Below are 21,186 nucleotides of genomic sequence, written 5' to 3' on the forward strand. Positions count from 1 at the left end.
CTCCAGCCCTTGAATCATCTTCGTGGCCCTCCTCTGGACTCGTTCCAGCAGCTCCATGTCCTTCTTATGTTTTGGGGACTCCAGAGCTGAACACAGTATTCTAGGTGGGGTCTCACGAGAGCTGAGTAGAGGGGCAGAACCCCCTCCCTCGACCTGCTGGCCACACTTCTTTTGATACAGCCCAGGATACGATTTGCTTTCTGGGCTGCCAGCGCACATTGCTGGCTCATGTTGAGCTTCTCATCCACCAGCACTCCCAACTCCTTTTCCTCAGGGCTGCTCTCGATCCATTCTCCACCCAGCCTGAACTTGTGCTTGGAATTGCCCCGACCCACGTCAGGACCTTGCACTTGGCCTTGTTGAACTTCATGAGGTTCTTACAGGCCCATCTCTCCAGCCTGTCAAGGTCTCTCTGGATGGCATCCCTTCCCTCCAGCGTGTCCACAACACCACACAACTTGGTGTCATCTGCAAACTTGCTGAGGGTGCACTCAATCCCACTGTCCATGTCTCCAACAAAGATGTTAATAGCACTGGTCCCAGTACTGACCCCTGGAGGAGGAACACCACTCGTCACAGGCCTCCATGTGGACATTGAACCATTGACCACAGTCTTTGAGTGCGACCATCCAGCCAATTCCTTATCCACCGAGTGGTCCATCCATCAAAACCATGTCTTTCCAGTTTAGAGACAAGGATGTCGTTTGGGACAGTATCAAATGCTTTGGATAAGTCCAGGTAGACATGTCAGTTGCTCTTCCCCTATCCATCAATGCTGTAACCTCGTCATAGAAGGCCACCAAATTAGTCAGGCAGGATTTTCCCTTAGTGAAGCCATGTTGGCTGTTGCCAACCACCTCCTTATTTTCTATGTGCCTTAGCATAGTCGCCAGGAGGATCTGCTCCATGATCTTTCCGGGCACAGAGGTGAGACTGACTGGCCTGTAGTTCCCTGGGTCTTCTTTTTTCCCCTTTTTAAAGATGGGGCTATGTTTCCCCTTTTGCAGTCATTGGGAACTTCACCAGATTGCCACGACCTCTGAAATATGATGGATAGTGGCTTAGCAACTTCATCTGCCAGTTCCCTCAGGACTCGCGGATGTACCTCGTCTGGTCCCATGGACTTGTCCACCTTCAGGTTCTTAAGATGGTCTCAGACCTGATCTTCTCCTACAGTGGCGGTTCTTCATTCTCCCAGTCCCTGCCTTTGCCTTCTGTGACTCTGGCTGTGTCGCTGGAGCTCTTGCAAGTAAAGACTGAGGCAAAGAAGTCACTGAGAACCTCAGCCTTCTCCATATCCCGGGTAGCCAGGTCCCCGTTTCCTTCCGGAGAGGGCCTACATCTTCCCTAGATCTCTTTTTATCACTGACCTATCTATAGAAGTTTTTCTTGTTGCCCTTGATGTCCCTGCCAGATTTAATTCTATCAGGGCTTCTATTTTACACCTTTACGAATCATTATGAGGCCTAAAAGAATGAATGGGTTTTTGGAAGTTGAGTCAGCAATAACTAAGATAGCCTGAATGCCAGAACTCCACCATGAACTACAACTCGATCTTTCTCAAGCAAATGCAGGTGAGGAAAGTAATTAATGCCTGCATAGATAGGTGCAGACCGATGCAAGCTTGCAGTTTCTGCTGGTTAGACATGAGTCAGCTGCTGCCTACAGTTTGATCTGCTCATGGACACTAACATGATCTGAGACTGCATTTCCATGACAGCCTAAGCCAGTCTGACTCTCCCAAACTGAGCTGTGTATAGGCATGTATCTGTGCTCCTTATCATCGTATTGGTACACTCAGCACAGCTGTCATGGTTTTGATCCAAGTCAACCAGCAGAGTCATTGCCTGGTCATAGTTTAAAGCTAACATAAAAGAGGGATTTATGCAGTAAACTATTCTTTTTTTGGTGTGGTAAGAAAGTTGGGTCGTACAGGTGCAAGCAGCGTTGTGTTGTATGGTTTCAGAATAACTAAGGAATGATTCTACTTATTCATTAGTGTAGACTTGTCCCTAAACATAGGCTTGTGTATTTCTGTTCTGAGCTCACAGTTGCATGTTCTCATCCTCCTTGAGTCAGGTAATTCAACTGTGTGTTTTGGTGGTCTGGCAGAAAACTAGTGCAAGGCAAGAAATGTACTAATTTTTATCAACCAATGGCACTTGTTCCACTGCCTTTTTTCAGCGCAAGAGGAGAGAACAGGTTTGTGCACATGAAACTAGGGGATAAAAGAGAATACCGTCACTCTGGACTTGGGATTAGATTAATCTTTCCTGGAGTTTGGCTGGAAGAACTGAGCAGCCACAAAGATGCCCTGGGAAGTTGTGTTCATGGCACCAATCAGTGGTTTTATGAAGGATAAAACTTCCTTTGGACCCCCTCTGTCAGGCCAAATAATTCACATCTTTATCTCTCTACCTATATCACATGTATAGCCAGACAAGCACAGTCCCAGGTCCTAGCTAAACTGACTCACCCTTAAAGATGCTTAATTACCACAAGGGTGACATTGCTTCAAGGGTGCAAGATCTGGCTGTGTATCTGTCTTCTAGCTCTGTTGTACACACAAAGAGAGAGATACGAAAAATAGTAATTTTACTAATGTACTCAAGTTCTGCACTGACATACAAATGTACCAAAATATGCACCAATTTTAACATATTTTGAAGTTGTATTTATAAATGTAAATATACATCACAAGCATTAAAAAAAATTAGCAAACAGAACTGAAATATTTCTTTAGGGGAACTGTCTCTCACTGAAAGGACATTAAGAGAATGATGGGAAAATGGACATCACTGAAAATGGAGGGTTTGTCATATTTAGATGGAATAACATTAAAGTACAGCCAAATGAAAAGCTGCAGGTGTTCTAAGAAACCCATTGCGCTCACAGGAAAAGGAGAAAGAGAAGGGAATGGATAACTATTGGAAGCAAAAATGTTATTACTATTTATTATTACTATTAATTACAATGCCTATTACTAATTAATAGCAAACATATACAAGTACAGAATTAAATCACTCCAGTCAAAATATCAGAACAGGAAAAACAGCCCTATTTTTAGCCCATTACATGAATATATCTTTGATGTTCCCACCTTTCCCCTTCCCCAGCCTTTGGAAATAAATAAATAACTAGATTCATATATTCATAGATTTTCAAGGCCAGAAGGGACCATTACAATCATCTTGGTTGAGCCTCTCCTGAAGATAGGCTTTATAATTTATTCTTATATCTGGCCCATAACTTTTCTGGTGTACACTATACCTTTTCAAGCTGCATATAGTTCGGATTTAAGTGCTTCAAGCAGCAGACGGTCCACTCATATTCCTGGCGAGTTGATTTGATAGTTAATTACTGTCACTGCGAAGTGTTTTGCTGTTGTTTCCAGTCTGAAATCATCTAGATCCAACTCCAGGACATGGGATTTTGGGTAGCCTTTTTCTGCCAAATCACAGAGCCCTCAGCCCTCTATGAATTAGTAATGTCCATCTGTAAAAGATTTGGCCTTCTTTCCCAGGTCCTAAAATCATATTATTTTTGTCACCATGTTCAATCAGCCTCTTGATTTCACAACATCCAGCAGTCTTTAAGCCGTAAAGAAGTCAACATTGCAAAATATCTAGGAATCCACAACAACTCACCTCTACCTTAGCCCCAAAAGTGGCCTTCAGTTTGTTCTCTGCCTACAAAGTTTGTTAAGCACTCTGAGAGCTTTGAATGAAAGCCATCTTATAAATGAACATTATTGCACTGTCATTATTATTGTGTTGTCATTCTATCTTCAGCCTTTTAAAATTGTTTCAGCCTGCTGTAGCTCTTGCAGTTTAATTTCTTTTCTTTAAATTAACAGCCCCATTGAACAAAGGAAGTAAGTATGAGGACATTACAAATAGACTGAGTTTCTGTATTCTTGCTATTATTGCTTGCAATTTCACAGCTTACCCTGTTATGACTCCAACTCGTTACAATGAGTGCCAAGAATGTGCAGAATAGCAGGCGGCATTTGTGCAAAGAGGGACTTGCAATACCACTTGCTGAGCAAAAATATCCGAGGAAAAACACTTTCAGGCAGTGGCCTGATCCTACTGGTGGGCTGTTGTACCTCAGGCTTTCATGGGCTTTGCTGCATGTATGATTGGGAAAGAGAGAGATCCATCTTGTTCAGTTCCTGCTAAACCCAGAGCTGTAAGGAGTGAGAGCATGAAGGTAGAGATTCCAAGGTGTATCCGTAAATGCTAGCCTTGTAAGAACCGAATGCACTGAGGTTGGCACCATCATGACTGCATGGACATGCTGCAGGCCTGGGATCACACTGGACAGGGTAAGCAGGGTTCTAAAGCCTTCAGCTGGTGGCTCCAGCATGAATTCATGAGAGGGCAGTAAACTGTGCACATTCTAAAGCCTGTCCTGCATTGTGCGGTCTTTTCTTCTCTGGTGGTTGTGAGCTCAGATGTTGCACTGTATCTTCCTTTTACAGAAAGTGTTCAGGCCAGGTTGGATGAGGCTTTGAGCAACTTTGAGGCAACTTTCTAGGGGAAGGTTGGAACCAGATGATTTTTAAGGTCCCTTCCAAACCCAAACCATTCTATGATTCTACAATTCTAAGAGGAAGCCAAGGCAGCAGTTTCCTGATCACGTATAGCTAGTTGAAGTGCAGGATGCCTGCCCCTGCTCACTGCTACAAATCTCTGATAGCTCCTTTGGACCAGCACTACTACTTCAGCAGCCAAGGTGAAAGATGGATGGAGGAACAGATTTGATTTCAAACCCAGCCCTTCTCCAGGTTGACTCTGATCCAGTTGTCATATGACAGAATAAGAGGAAAACAATTAATGTACATCCATGGCCATAAAGTACAAGACAAATTAGTTAATCACTTGTCTATAGACCCATGAAAGCACAGGTTTAACATGAGGAGAAAAAGTGCTGTTGTCCAAAATGACCCAGCAAGCCAATGGCAGTCGTGGGAATAGACCTTACATTTTCTGAACCTTTGCTCACTGTGCACAGACTACAGCTCGAAAATGTTTTGATATTTAAAGAAACATTTCTTTCTGAAGGTTCGTACAGAGGAAAGTTCCTTTCCATCAGTTCTTTCCTATCCTTCACCTATAATAAAGAGAAAAGGTATGCAGCAAGCTTAACTTAAGGTTTGGGGGTTTCATGGGAAAAAATGGCTAGCTGTGTACTTTGCTTGACACCCACTAAGGAGAATTCAGCATTAGAAGGACATCACATGAGTTAAAAACCATGTATACATTTTTTGCAGAATGACAAACGTTGATACCAATTTCAACATGTCTGTGAAAGCCAGACACAATATAATTAGTGATGACAAGATGCTTAGAGCTCCAATCTGAGCTTATTTGGATTATCTGATTACACCTGTAATAGTAAACAGCTCCTGAGCACGAACCAGGACACTGAAATATGCTCTTTTACACCATGAATCATAAATATGGTCCCTCACGTGAACTTGCTCCAGGTCTCTTAACTAATTCTCCATTCCTGAGGATTATGATTAACATAGTTCAAAAAACTTCATCTAGTTCAAAGAGTTGGTATAGAATCATAGAATCATAGAATGGTTTGGGCTGGAAGGGACCACAAAGATCATCTAGTTACAACCCATCTGCCATGGGCAGGGAAACCCTCCACTACACCAGGTTGCCCAAAGCCTCATCCACCTGGCCTTGAACACTTCAGGGATGGGGCATCTACAACTTCTCTGGGCAACCTGTTCCACTGCCTCACCACCCTCAGAGTGAAAAATTTCTGCCTTATATCTAATCTAAATCTCCCCTCTTCAGTTTAAAGCCATTGCCCCTTGTCTTATCACTATATCCTTGCAAAAAAAACCTCTCCAACTTTCCTGTAGGCCCCCTTTAAGTACTGGAAGGCTGCAATAAGATGACCCCAGAGCTTTCTCTTCTCCAGGCTGAACAACCCCCAACTCTCTAAATCTGTTTCATAGGAGAGGTGCTCCAGCCCTTGGATCATCTTTGTGGCCCTCCCCTGGACTCACTCCAGCAGCTCCACGTCCTCTTGTTTTGGGGACTCCAGAGCTGAACGCAGTATTCCAGATGGGGTCTCACGAGAGCTGAGTAGAGGGCAGAATCCCCTCCCTTGACCTGCTGGCCACACTTCTTTTGATGCAGCCCAGGATACAGTTGGCTTTCTGGGCTGCCAGCGCACATTGCCGCTCATGTTGAGCTTCTCATCCACCAGCACTCCCAAGTCCTTTTCCTCAGGGCTGCTCTCAATCCATTCTCCACCCAGCCTGTACTTGTGCTTGGGATTGCCCCGACCCACGTGCAGGACCTTGCACTTGGCCTTGTTGAACTTCATGAGGTTCTCACAGGCCCACCTCTCCAGCCTGTCAAGGTCCCTCTGGATGTATCATAACTCTGTTCTCTGTGTAGCTGATCAGTGTAGATGCTCTTTCCGGCCTTCACGTGTAAAAAATCCCCACCAATTGCCACAACAGAATGGATTAATCCTCTCTAACTTTAGCAATTAAAATGTTAGATATTTCACTTAAGTCAGTCTTCTGGAGATGAGATGAACATCCTTATGGGGTTGTTTGCTCATCCTAAAATAAATTTCTAAAAGGGATAGGTAAAACAGTCTCTAGAGAAATATTTCTTTTACCTTTCAATAGTAGGAGCCTAATTAGAGAGTCTAATTTGCCTAAATGTTTAAAGCAGCAGAAATGAATCTTATATCTAACTCTGTACATTTGATGGTGACTTAAACCTCCATATTAGACCTCACCAAGTGCTGCAGATCAGGCTGAATTCATTCACTGGATGGGACCGGTAATATTATAATCAGTAATATTGTTATGTGTTATATAACAGCAACAATAAAAGTTAATTATTGGGAGGGATCGTTGTTGAAATTAGTGAAAAGAAGCATTATAACAGAAAAAACCCACAAGAGTTACAGTACAGAAGGAAAACTCAGTTGAAAAACAACTCAATGCAGCTGAACAAAGAATGCTTACAAGATTCAGACTGGCCCCAGTGCAAATTATATGATAGCATCTTATGATTACTTTGTGTCTGATACAGTTTTAGCCTAGGATACAATCTGTCATGCTGGATTTCCACTGTGTGTTCTACACCAGGGGAAAATATTATCAGTAAAATTTACCATCTGTTTCATTATGTGACTACATAAATTTCAATAGGAGCATATTGTTAGTTTTAATTCCCAGATATTATTTTTTTTTCTCACTAAAGTTATTATTTATATTAGCTTTCATTGTATAAACCCTTACAACTGTGTTAGGGGTCTTCTTCAGACGCTGGAAAAAATCTGAAACCTGTATTATTCATAAACTTCAGGTCAGGGGAGTGCAAAGCTTTTACCTTAGTGCCTTTTTTTTTTTTTTCCAGTCATCCTTACAACTAAAATTGACACCTAAAGGTTAGGATCACAGCAGTTATGGTGGGTTAAAGCTTAGCTGCTAATCACTCACTCTCTCCCTCTTATGTCATGCTTTCTGTTGGGTTGCCACTCCGTAAACATTGTTTGATTAATCTACCCATGCTCTAACGCCTTACCTGTGAATAAATATAGGCTGCACATGAGGAATGTGAAAAGTCAGTGGAGGTTTAATTGGATTATCTCTGTGTTCTACATATATACTGGCAACTTTCGTGACAGCTTAGCTAATGTGATGATATGCAACAAAAGGATCTGGTATTTGACAGGGTCCCACACCTTAGCTAGGGGGAATACACATGGGAAGCTTCAGTGTGCAACAGAATAACAGGCAGCTGACAACAATCCTGCTCTGATATTGTCACAAATCGCTGTACCTGAAGAGTGTTTTTCAATGAAACTCATACCCTATGTTTAGTGGTTCGGAGGGCCAGCTTTCAGCTAGAAGCTCCTTCCTGACATGAGCTCTGCACAGCACCTCGTTTCTTTCCCTGGGAAAAGCAAAATTGCACTAAGAGACAGTCTAAAAGTATGGGCACAGTGTCTGTGAGATGAAGAGGTGACAGAAGGAAGGAGCAATGCTGAACAATGCCAGCATCATCCAGGGAAAAACGCCTGCCCCACTGGTTCTCAGGGAGCAAGACAGATGTGGCCACGCTGAATGGAGAAGGGAATCCCACCATGGACTCAAGCTGGTCTTTGTACCATACACTCAGGCAGGAGGAAGAGTGTTTGGCACACATAAATAGACAGAACAGCGTTACTATAGATATGAGCTAGGTGGATGAGAAGCCTTTGCTTGTCTACCTCTGACCTATCCGAATGGATTGGGTCATTTACTTCAAAAAGTACTAGCTCCATCTAAACATAGCTTCGTTTATTCCAGTCCATTACAGATGTACCTGAAGAGCTTGATAACAGCTAAGCAGACTCATATAAATGATCTGATCTCCTTGTCCCATATGCATTACAGATTTGGTTTCCCAGACACTGCTGAAGTGCATATTTCTCTGTCTTGAAAAGATTCCTTAAATTATTTTATCTTCCGTTGGCATCAATGAATGGTTATAATGTACCCCACTCATCGAAGCCAGAGAGGGTGAGATTCATTTCACCTTTAGAAATGGAAATGTTAGTTATATAGAGAGTAATTATGGTCTTTCTGTATGATCAGCAACTGTTTAGATGCTTTAGAACATCTGCTGGCAACTATAGGATGGGGCTATGGGAGGCTTTGTGCTTCTGGACAGGGAACTGGAGACCAGAAGGGGTATCACCTTCTGGAGGTACCTGTCTCCATCCTTGGTTATAGTCTAAGATGAATAGTTTGGACCGTTTGCCTAACTTCACCTCCCTTCCTTTACTTTTTCTACCTGAATGAGGCAACTGTCCTTTGATATTAGTTCCCACAACCCAGAAACATTCCCACTGGTAACAGTGGTTATTGCTTTTAAAAGTAAAGTTTCCTATTTAACTTTCAATACTATTAATCCTAGTGGCCGGTGATCGAGGTAGTAGCTATAAAAGGAGTTAAAATACAATTCATATCTAAGCACAGCCATGTCTTTATGCTGTTGCTATTGCATAAAGCACTTTCTAAAAGATTACAGAGGAAAAAACAGACACTGAAATCAGATCTCCATTCCTGGATCTTGGTCCATGTTCCTCTCTGAAAGTCAATGAAATGGATTGGATATTTTAATGGCAAGCTAACTAATAAGTTGACTAGTGCCAGGACCGGTTCTTTTGTCCTGAATACATCTGCTATCTCTCAGCCACATAGATTATTAATTTCTCTTAACCTCCAAAAGAAATGATCACATAAATACATCTACTGAAAGAGTCCCTTTCTTGTGTTAATTCGCAAATAATGCCCAGGAATGGCTTAGAAGAAAGTCACCAGGATGGGCCAAAAGCAGAACAGGCACCATAAAAATTTAACAACGAGAATGATCAAGATCCTTTTCCCATGTTTACATATTAACATTTTTTTTACTTCCTAGTGCAGACATGGTTGTATATTCACTGTCACATAAAGACCCATTCACGACTATACAGCATGATTGTGTATAATTGTCAACTCATACAGATCCCAATCTCATCAGAGCAGTCATACGTATCATTATAACACTATTTAAGACCAGGTTGTCATGTTCTGTGAGACAATCAAAATCCTCTGGCTTAGAAAAGACATCAAGCTTCTTTCAACTCTGGGCCCCTGCTACTTTCTTAGCTTAACTGAACTTCTTTTGGCCTCTGGTCTCATGTCCTTTGGGCCTTTCTTAATCTTTTCTCTAGCAGTTCTCCTGTTCCCACCTCAGAGGTTTCTGTAATAAGTTCTTACCTGAGAGTGTTTGTTTTGCTTGTTTTTGCTGTTAGACACAAACCAATACGGATTAAAACAGAAAGTTGTGCTATCAGCTTAAAGTAACACAGGCAGAATATCAATCATAAATTAATGATAATTTCAATCAAAAGTAACTTCTGGATATCATATGGTCCAAACAACCATCAAAGCCATTCTAACCAGTTCAGGTTGGTCTGGGTCATGTCCAGTCCTTGTGTCTCAGCTAGTTCTTTGTCCACCCTAATTCTGGTGGCATCCTCTCTCTGGGTTTGAGGTTCGAACATAAAGGCACATGAGGCATTTGCCCTATGATAGGAATTAGTTGAAGAAGTTATTCAATCAGTGATACTGATCAACTTTGAGACAGAAGACAGCACTTACTGACCAGAGAATCACAATTAGTTTGAGATTATCTATTAGTCTTATATATGAATTTGAATATACACGACTTCAAAAGACTGCTTGACTGCACAGTGGATTGAGGCTGGACTCTTCATGAAAAAAAGTGGATGTGGTGGGTAGGAGATGGAAGGCAGTAGACATCAGTACATGTGAAACCACCAGTTTCAGCATCTGCATTCCCAGGCTTGGATCTCAAATAACCCAAGGTTTTTATCTTCAGAGCATGACAGGAGGTGTCCATTTTCACTCAACCCTAGAAGAAAAGTGGCTCAAGAGCACTGGTTTTATAGGGTTGGACGGGATTCATACTTTGCTGGTTTATTTGTTTGATTGACCTTTTAACCTGTACACTAATTATGGAGGGGTAGAGGGTGGGGAGAGAGAGAGGTATTTCATAGAAATGTTATGAGTTTGGATAGAAATCCTGAATCAAACTATGGCAGTAGTAATAACTCTGAGTTTACAGACATCCAGAAATTATGAGCACATTGCACTTTTGGAAAATATATTACGTGTGGGATAGCTTGTGTCCCTAGGGGTGTTCTGCTTCTTTTGTGACCCATAACTCAAGAGTGTGGCAGGCATTAGCACTTTACAAAACATCTTCATTCTTCATGACTGAGACAGAACTCATAGCATGCAGAGTATCTTACTTATTCAGGAGTGATTTGAGTCGTTTATTTTAAACACTGACTTTATGTGGTCAGTATCCCAGATAGATGAAGGAGGGGAAAAAAAAGGCAGTAGAAGTGTATCTAATTTTTTATTAAATATATCACTATTGCAATCTGACTTGTACTGTAACGGGAAATTACACACCATAAAACAGTAAGAAGAATGGATCTGATGCATAATACAGGAGTCTGCCTGGAGAAGAGTGCATCTCACATAAAACTGTAAATACATACATACAAATTCATGCATTTATGCACATTGGGAAAACAGATAGATTTTTGCACTGTGCCACTTGAATCAGGAAAAGGGAAACACATTGATATAGTTTTCTATTTGCCCCAATCCTCCTTTGCCAATATCAGAGGGCATTCTTTTATCTTTTTAATCACAATCACTAGAACCTTAACAAAAAAGAGAAATTCATACACAGGAACTCCCTGAAACTTCTCCTATTCCAGTGTAACAAGTAGGTTGGTTCTTAGCATTTAATGCTACTTTCCTGACCTTTCTGTTTTAGGCCAAGATGCCAGAAAAACAGCAGCACTTCAAAGAAATTGCAGTATTAGTTTAAGTTCTGAGGAAAGGTAAGTCATTTTAGGTTCAAACATCAAACAGTCTTAGGATGGTCTCTCTATATGAGATACAACAAGACATCTTTTCTTAGGATTTTCGGAAGTGGATTTGGAGGAAAGTTTTTCATCAAAACTTAGAAAACCTTAAGACTCTCAGTGAATAAGGAAATATTTCATACGTTTGTTTTTTCTTTGTTTATTCACAATAGGCAGAAAACTACACACTGAAAATATATAAGCTTTTAATTTTCCATTTAGAAGAACTTTCTATTTAAAATAATATTTCATTTACTTTTCACAAGTTTAAAATCAATACAATTGGTAAGAAATGAAATTAAAGGCTGCTTATTTTAGTTGAAAAATTCAGTTTGTTCAACTCAACATAAAGATCACCTTAGCTTTTTATTTTGTCAGTACATTATTTCCCTCAGACAATATCCTTTATACATATATCAGCAAACTGCAAAAATCCACTGCTTGTCCAGCCCTAACTAAACTATTTACCACTTTAGACTTTATATGTTTGCTCTCCCACTTCACGATACTTTTCAATTATTGAATTATTGAATTATTTCAATTATTGAATTATTTTTAATACTTTTCCATTATTGAGTTTAGTCCTGAACACTTGAAGATCCTATGATTTCTCTTACAGGAGTAGGAAAGGTAAAGTACTCAGTATTTTGGTGCTTAAAATGTCCTTTTGCAGAGGTGCATCATAGTTTGCCTTGCAGATCAAGGTATCAGATCGGTGTCTGTAATTAATATTGAGGTATCAGCAATTAACAAAAAGCTGTTGTTTTCTCCTGGTAAATTTTTTAAGAAGGATTTTTACCTCTAAGTGTACTCTCAAGTGTTGTCTGTTTTTAGATAGGAAACAAAACAAAACAAAGCAAAACCAACAAAACATAAACAACAAACAAGCTTGTTTTGACAGTGGAAAGAAACTTTTTTTTTTTATTCAACGAGATGAATATTTTCCATAAACATTCTCACTTTGAACAAAGACCCAATTTCCATTCAAAGCTGTTTAAAGGGAAAATGTTCAGAGCAGTCCAAGCAGCCTTAGGTGACTGCATTTCACTGATGGGTGAAGCAAATGCTTAAGAGATGTCACATTCGTAAAGCTTTACAGGATCCTTGGGAAAGGCAGCTGCTTGCTAAATATTAGGTGCTAATGTTTAATATTATTTTATCTTTGCCTTTTTCCTTTCCTTCTTATAAATCAGAGCCACATATAAGAAATGTGCACATGTATTTGAAAACTGCTGGGTTCAATTCACGCTGGGACTGTGCAGAAATAGAATATCTCAATTTAGCTACTAAGAGATTATACATGAGCTGAATATATCAGTTATGACACTATCATATCAACAAAATTGAGAGGTAGCAGGAGATAGAAGATCTTTAATTATAAGTGATTAATTTTTATAGCATACAAATTTCCATTAATCTTCCTTATACCGCTTGTCTTCCCTGGCCTTAATCCCACAGCACTAAAGTTCGTATCTAGCTTTACTCACACAGGCAGAATAGCTGGGACTAGCTGCAGAGAGCACAATGTCCTGCTCAGAAAGTTTAGCTCAAGCTCGAACACCGCTGAAGAAAAAAAAAGCCTTATCCTTTCTAAGAAAATAAATACTATTTTTTCTGACACAGTCAGGATCAGTATTGGTGGTTTATGTTATCCACACAAGTAATTTTCTGTCCTGATAGAATAAAATTTGCTGGAATATAGATTTTTAAGACTAATTTCCTGGTCACAATGTTAATGCCTCCTGAATTCTACATTGATATCACTAATCATAATGATAATTTTATTACAGTTAAATTAAATGTATAGCATTGCAAAAAACAAGCTACAACAAACTGTATGAAAGGTATAAATAGAATGTAATAAATATGTTATCACGCATTCTTCCCACTAATAGCTCTGGCTGCATACATTATGCTGAATCCTATTAGAAATCCGGTTTTCAAAACCAGAACTGGAGAGTAAACCCACATTTTTTTTCTCCTGTACTCTTCTTTAGCACCAGTTTCTGGAACTGGCTTGTTTTACCAATGAACCATTTTGTCTTGTCAGCTTAGATTAGGTCAAATTAGTTCTCATTTCAATGACTGACAAAGATCCTTTGACACATCAGTGACCTCACGTGTCCGACAAGGGCACATAATCAAAGTCTATAGAATGGAAGAAAAGTTTTTTAAATTTTGTGCAACAGGAATAAGTATTAAGCTAACACTTAGGTTCTCCTTTAGATATACAAAGCCTTGAATGAGAATTATGAGTTTTCAGCTGTACTTCATAATTAGTTTTGAAGCTAATAGATATATAGATAGATAGATAGATAGATAGATAGATAGATAGATAGATGGATAGACAGACAGACAGAAAACAAAACATGACAGATAAAAGAGTAGGCAGGCAAGAAACGAATTAAACAAGAAAACAAGTAACAAATTCATTGACTGCTGTCTTAAATGTCCTATATGTCAAGGATTGTAACTACTTTAAAATTTGCTCTCACCATTACTAACACAAAATTCAGGTGTATTTTTTCCTGTGAAAATCTGTATAAAGTCAGTTTAGGCACCTCCAAGCTAAATCGCATCATATGGTGAGACAAGACACGTCTGGAAGATATATATGTATAAATATTTTCCTCACTTTGAGGAATTGATACTGATATAATACACATCTTTTAAGTTGAGCATCTGAGTTTCTTTACTGAATCAGGACTGTAGGAAGTCTTTGCAAGGTGAAACATTCTCATGTACGTGAGAGATTCCCTGTGGAGAGCTCGAAAGAAGTTTGTGTCATGTCTCTGGTACAAAAGCCTCTGTACAAGACCCATTCGTGAGGGGTAAATGTCATTTCCAATAGAGTAAGTTGTTCAAGGAGGCAAGGGAATGCCTATCAGTTCTGTTTCTCCTGACTAGACTGACATTCATCTGGTGTCAGGGATGGTTTAAGGATAGTGAAATGCATCTTCTGTCCTTCTATCATTCAGACAAACAAAATACCAGATAATCCTTTAACCAAGGAGATACTTCACAGCAGACATGCTGGAATCCCTTAAAATGGAAGACTTTAGACAAATGTATTTCTTATCTCCCAATACAAATCCACTTTCGTTGTTTTAACTACTGGAAGAACTTGTGCCTCCAAAATTTTTAGCAACTATTAACAGTGAATTCTTTATCATTTGTGCCCCTCCTATCTCATTGTTTAAGGATACATAAAAGGATTGCTACTTCCAACAAGACATGGCTATCTTGGGGTGGAGTAAACCAGTTGCGCTCAATAGAGCCAAACTCTTTAACACTACAAATCTGCCTGAGAAAGATAATATTAAATCTAACAGAAGCTTCAGGATCAGTTATATAACAGTAAATTGTTCAGGAGTTATCTTCTCTTGCTTTTCTCTGAAATATGGAAACTAAACAATTAATGATTTTGAATACAGCTCAGAAATTTTGTTATATATATAAAGGTTAATTATTTTAAAAGAGACTTAAAGATAGGATCTGCTTGTATGAATGTATGTAAGCTTTATAGCAGTTTTGTATTATGCAGTGGATAATATGAAATGCAATAAAAGTCCAGCATGGCTGTGGGGAGATTAGTCTGTTTTGTGCAGAAGATCAGGTTTGCATGGGTTGATTTAGTGGTGCCTTTCTAATTTAATCATGTCACTTATTCCTGACACCCTAGACTACTAATCTTCTGTGTCTGATTTTTAGTTCACATATAATGGTCATTATATCCAAGAACAACATAACAATTCTCTGCTCCTGAGCTTGAATCTTACATATTTCAGAACTGAATGTAGGAATACCATGTATTACCAGTACTTAGCATAGCCTCAGACTGATGGGAGATCCAATTGCTCATGACTTTTGAACAGGCATGCAAGAAAAGGTTACCAGATGCTTTACCGCCTTACACGTGCCATTGATTATACAAGAACAATTCTATAATAATCTTGGGAAGAGGTTGCAGTGTATAGGGCTCCACATTCTTATTAATCTTTGCTCTCTCCCCCTTCCATGGCATGTGAGCATTGTCCAGCACCTGGAGCACCAAATTGTGACTGTACACCCAGCCTAATTCCAAGTGAACACGTTAGAAGGACTGAGGAAGAGGTTAATAGAAATCCTACCATTGATTTCAGCTACATCACAGTCATGCCATGGTGGATAGGGTGGAAAACTTCACCCTCTATGCTCTCTGTCTATATGTCAGCTGTATGTCTCGTCTAGATTAGCTATATACTCTTCATCTATAACTAATGGAGAAAGATGGGTAAGTCCTGGAGTAATTAGTCCTGCCTGTCTTAGATATTTAACAAGAATGAGATGACTTACCCTCTGAAAGTGCCGATAGATAGTAGCAGGATGATCAATCAATAACAGAGAATAAATGGTGAATGAGTACTACGAGGTCAGGCAAATCCTTTCCTCAAAATCATACTCCACATCCTCAGCCCCGATACGGGTAGGATGGCACCTTCCATTATGAATGTTAACAAACAGCATTAACAATTGCTTTAAGAACAAATGCAACATCCTCTTCATGTGGAAAAAAAAGGTTAAGGATAAAAAGCTGTATTATACTCTTCCAAGTGACATCGTTCAAAGTCAGCAGATAGACTTAGCAGATGACGATGGAGAACTGGAAAGAATGAATAACAGTGTAGTTCAGTGTGAATACCAAAAAGAGTATTAAACAGTTTGATTTCTGTAGTCAGAGCTGTTCATTGGTTTTCTCAAATTCATATATAAATTAAAACAAAACAGTCTTGATTGAAAAATTTCTAGTGGTAAAGAATCCACAATGCTTGCTATGTTATTGAAGTGATTAATTACCCCATCTCTTAAAAGTGTGAGCTTTACATTTACTGTGAATTTCCCTAGGTTTGGCTTTTTATTTTTTATACCTTTATCTTCTGAAAGTGCACATGGCAACTAGAAAAATGTTGTCTTGCCATGTAAATTATTAATCAGACTAAATCACTTATCAGATTTTGACACATTTGAAGATTCATTTCCTTTCCCCAATTAACCCATTAACCCCTCAACTACCATTTCATTAAGTAAACGGGAAGGCTGTGTAAACCAGTTAATATTTATTAACAATGTTGTGCCAATTAGTAAGGAATATATTTTTCCTAGGCAAGGGCCAAATAGCCCTCCAGTCTTTTTTGTGTACACTTGTTTTCTTTTTGGCTAGTGAAAGTAGCAGGTGTTGAAGGCTAAGTGTTGTATGCGATTTGAGATTGTTCAAGTCTACTGATCAGGTGATCACAATTACAGAAATTCTCACTGGAAGGCAGAATTCCTTCATTTTGGTCAGTCTGTAAAATGTCTCTTTGCAAGTAATATACTTGCTGAACTTTGCTGCAGAAATGCGCATCAACATTTATCCCACACGGGCACATTTTGAAACGATGATCTTCACAATAAAGGCATGTACACAAAATATTGCATAAAAGGGCTCACTGCCTCTGACAAAGATCAAATAAAACCTGGTTGGTTGATCTGTCCGTGCCTATAGGGTATTAGTGATTATAATATTGCGCTTTAATGGACTATGGACCCAATTTACATAACATTTACATGTCATCTACATACTCTTATGAAATAAAAACCAGTGATTCAGACACAAAAATATCTAAGACATACAGATGCACTCTTCAACTGATTTCTTCTTTGCTCTTCAGCTTGAAGCCTAGAGTTTTGACTTTACCTGTTCCCACTGGAACTCAAAAGCAGAGCAGTGATCGCTGCTGCACCACTGCCATTACTCACAGTGCAAAAATGGCCACTAAATGCCCGTTGAACCAAATAAGCATTTCACTTTGAAGGAAATTACATTTTTTAAAAATATAAATGCATTAAAATGTTCCTTTTTTTTTGAGGAATTTCTACTTTTCTGGGTTTCTACCTAGATCCCTGGCATAGACAGAAACAGAGGTTTTGAAACCTCTTCACAGTGCTGCTGTACCACTGCTCTACATTTAGAGAAAATGGACTGCAGAAGACAGAACTGTGGCTCAACCACAGTGAAAAATGGCAAGCTTTCTGCATGATAGCTGCCAATCAAAGATAACATTTAGGAATTTCTGTTCAAGAGAAAAATGTAAGGAAACCCTTTGTCAGGTTCCTGGCATGTCTTCGTCATTTAAAGATTTGGAAAGAAATTCATAGAGCTCCTAAAATGTTGAGATGCAAAGTAATGTCCCAGTGATGGTTGAGTTGGCTGTCCTGGCCCCTGGAGGCCTGAACCATGAGAGGAATCTACAGAAGCCACACAGAAGCCATGGAAGGCTATTGTGTCTCGTTTGAGCTAAAAATAAAATGGGTATCTCAGGGCAGTGACTGCTTTTATGTTTTAATCAACCTATGCAACCATAATAGCTCTGATAATAACCAGAAAGTAAAATTGCCAAGGCCAAAGGGATACCATATTAACCAGGACACATCCTACGCTTAGGATGAAGGTTCATTTATCATACAATAAGCACAAAGCGAATGATATTAGAATTCAGACAAAAACTGAGAGGTTTGGATTCTAGGCTTTCCTGATCTGTATTTGGGATCCGTACATTTTAAAAACTATCTGAGCCACAACATTTCTTCTGTTGGAAAAGAAATAAGAAGAGAAAAGGAGGAGGAAGAAGATAGAAAAGAAAAACAAGAAAAAGAAAAAGAAAAAAAAGAAAAAGAAAAGAAAAAAAGAAAAAGAAAGAAAAGAAAAGAAAAGAAGAAAAGAAAAAAAAAAAAATGAGAAGAAAAAATGAAGAGAAAAAAGAAAGAAGGGAGGAAAAAAAAAAAAGAAAAAAAAGATAAAAAAGATGTTAGGACCAGTGTTTTGGACCTTCTACTATCCCTGGGCAGGAGGTTAAGGAAAAAAACACAACACGTAAAAACTTCTTGCAAAAACTCTACAAGGCACTTAAGTACAAACAACAGTTCCAGGCTCCAGCACAGATGGGCAACTCCAAAATTTGACTCAGATCATATGGCTGGCTTAAACCTGAGTGCCAGGAGTCACTCTAGCATCTCTTTTTCCATAATAACTAACTTCTTGCCCAAATCAGCTTTGTGACTTTCTATCTCAAGTTGGGAGAGAAGTAGTTTAATGCAGAGCTGAAATCTACTTTTGCACATTATACATTAGCAGAATCAAGCCGAGAAAGTGATTGAGGCAAGCATGTTACGGGCCTTGAGTATGCAGACGAGGTAGTACTGACTGATCACCTTGTTCTTCTACTGTTCCTCACAGAAAAGACAGAGAAAAGGGCTAGATGGGCTTTGGGTCTGACTATGTACAAGAGATTTTTGTCCTTATGTTCCTATAACAAATTAAAGGAAGGAACTCAAGTAAATACCTTGCATGTGAAGCTTTGGCTGGGCATATTCTTCCCGTATTTTATAGTGTTGGCACAGGTTGTGTGTCCAATTCTACCCCAAAGATTTGGCTCATATTCTTAGTTTTGTAATCTCTCACTGAAAACTAAAGACAAACCTGGCATATTCTGCTGTCTCAAAGTCACTGAAAGAGATTACTCCATTTCTTCTGAAACGTCTGTGACACTGCAGCAAACCTGGCTGCAAGTCATAGCTCCCTTGTGAGCTGTGATGAAATCCAGGTTTCTGTTGAATAGTACTTTGACAAGAGAGTATGATATATGAAGAGTAATGCCAGCGCACTGCTATAGTCCATTCGTCATGGAACAAACCTTTTCTCCTCCGTTATCTTCCCTGCTGGTACCTGTAATGGTATATGTCAAAACAATAAAACATGGGTCCAGGTCTGAAAGCATGGAGCAGGGAGAAGGACCTCTTTACCAAATCAAGCATGCAGGAACATCTTTGAGGAGAGGAGGCCCCAGTGAGAGGAGCAGGGATGTGTGAGGATATGGTAGTAGCTACAGGTGGCATATCTTCTTGCAAAAAGGCTGGCTGTGGCTTGAGAATATGCAGGGAGAGGGTTGCAATGGGGTGAGTCAGAAGCTAGCTGTGGCTCTAGGAGCCAGGGTCAGCCAAAACAGCTTGGATCACTTCCAGCACAGCTGTAGAAAGGAGGTGAGAATGAAGGAGACAAAGATGAGCGCTGCTTATGTAAACAAACAGGGGAAGCGATTTCATTCCTTCTTATCAAGGCTTCATCTTGGAGTCTTCCAGAAGGGAAACAGAAGCTTTTTATCTGTGTGATGGGACAAGCAGAGCAGAGGCGCCTGCTAGTCCACTACCAGGAGAGCACCCAACATGTACACCTTGGGCTCACAGTGGGACAAGAGTGAGAAGATCTCAGAGGCTTCTGGGAGTTTGGAGTTGGTATTTCATCTGGGAACTCATTTTGTTAAGGAGGAGAGCATATACAATGCTCTCTGCAAGCCAAAGCTTGGAAATGTACATATATTGTCTGTAGAAAGATGGCGAAAAAATGGAGTTGGGAGAATCAACCTGGAAGACCCATATGTCTTGCTTCTCTATGATGTGTATCCTTGTATTGCAGGGATGTGTTCATGTCTCCTGCTCAGCTGAACACATTAATTAGACTGTCAAATGGCAGATAACTAGCATCACATCTACAGTCCTAACAGGGGACCAGGCTAAGCTGGACCAAATATGAAAAGAGCTTTTGACTAGAGCAGTTCGTAAGCTGAGGATCATGGCAAGGGGAAAAAGGAGGGTCCCACTTAAAACTGAAAGAAATTTGAGGAAAACTGTCATGCTTCACATCTTAAATTTAGGACAAGGAAGATAAATTGATGACAGCTGATGATACAACCCTGACCCAAACTAACACATAGTCAGTGACAAGAGAGACCTGTAAGCAGAAGCTGTAGGATATGTTGTCTCCCTGTACGCATATTGACACAAGGTTTTAAAGTAGGGAGTATTTATCCATAGAGTTCATAGCTGAGAAGGTCTGAGCAGAAAGATGCTACTGGATGCAGAGATGAATTGGACAGGGCATGGTGGAAGAGACAAAAAGATCTGTGGGTAATTCAGAATGTTTTGATAACCACTAATCCAGCAGAGTGCAAGAGGCTGGGCAGATGCCTGTAAAAGTAAGATAATAAGGCAAAAGAAGAGTTTCTTTGTTGGAAGATGAGTTGAAAAACAAGTTTTCTGAATAGAGAACTGTGGAAAGAATGGGCAGAAAAACAGGTGGAAAAGAAAAAAAAACAATTCTGTCTTACAAAAAGAGATTAAGAGACATTGGAGAAGATGCTAAGAAGAAACAAGTCGGTGTGCAGCTAGTTGGAGGGAACATGGAAATTTTTGCAAGCAGAAGGAGGAACAGAAGAGACAGATTGTGGTTCACAGAGTTCATGGCAGCTCCATGAAGGCCTGTGTTGCTGTGGTCTTCTGTCGGGGAGAACTGTGAAACCCGTCGCAAGAGTGGGTAGAGAGAACAAAAGACCGTGTCTTCTTTCCGAAGAATGCACACCAGAGGCAAAAAAACCTCACTGTATGAGAAGAATACACCAGTTAGCTCTTCCCCAGTAAGTTCATAGGCACTCTGCTTTTCCCAGCTGGGGAAAATGAGGCACATAGATTAATTAGTGTGGCTGGTTTTGCAGTAGACTAGAGACAGAAGTACGAGTAAAACAACCTCTGTGTAACTTTGGGCTAATAACTCTATTCAATGATCATTGAATAGACCATGCTTTCTCCAGAGACAAAGGTTTGAGTTCTGCCATATTTTGAACACCC

This window comes from Tauraco erythrolophus, chromosome 2 (assembly GCF_009769465.1).
Source record: "Tauraco erythrolophus isolate bTauEry1 chromosome 2, bTauEry1.pri, whole genome shotgun sequence".
NCBI lineage: Eukaryota > Metazoa > Chordata > Aves > Musophagiformes > Musophagidae > Tauraco > Tauraco erythrolophus.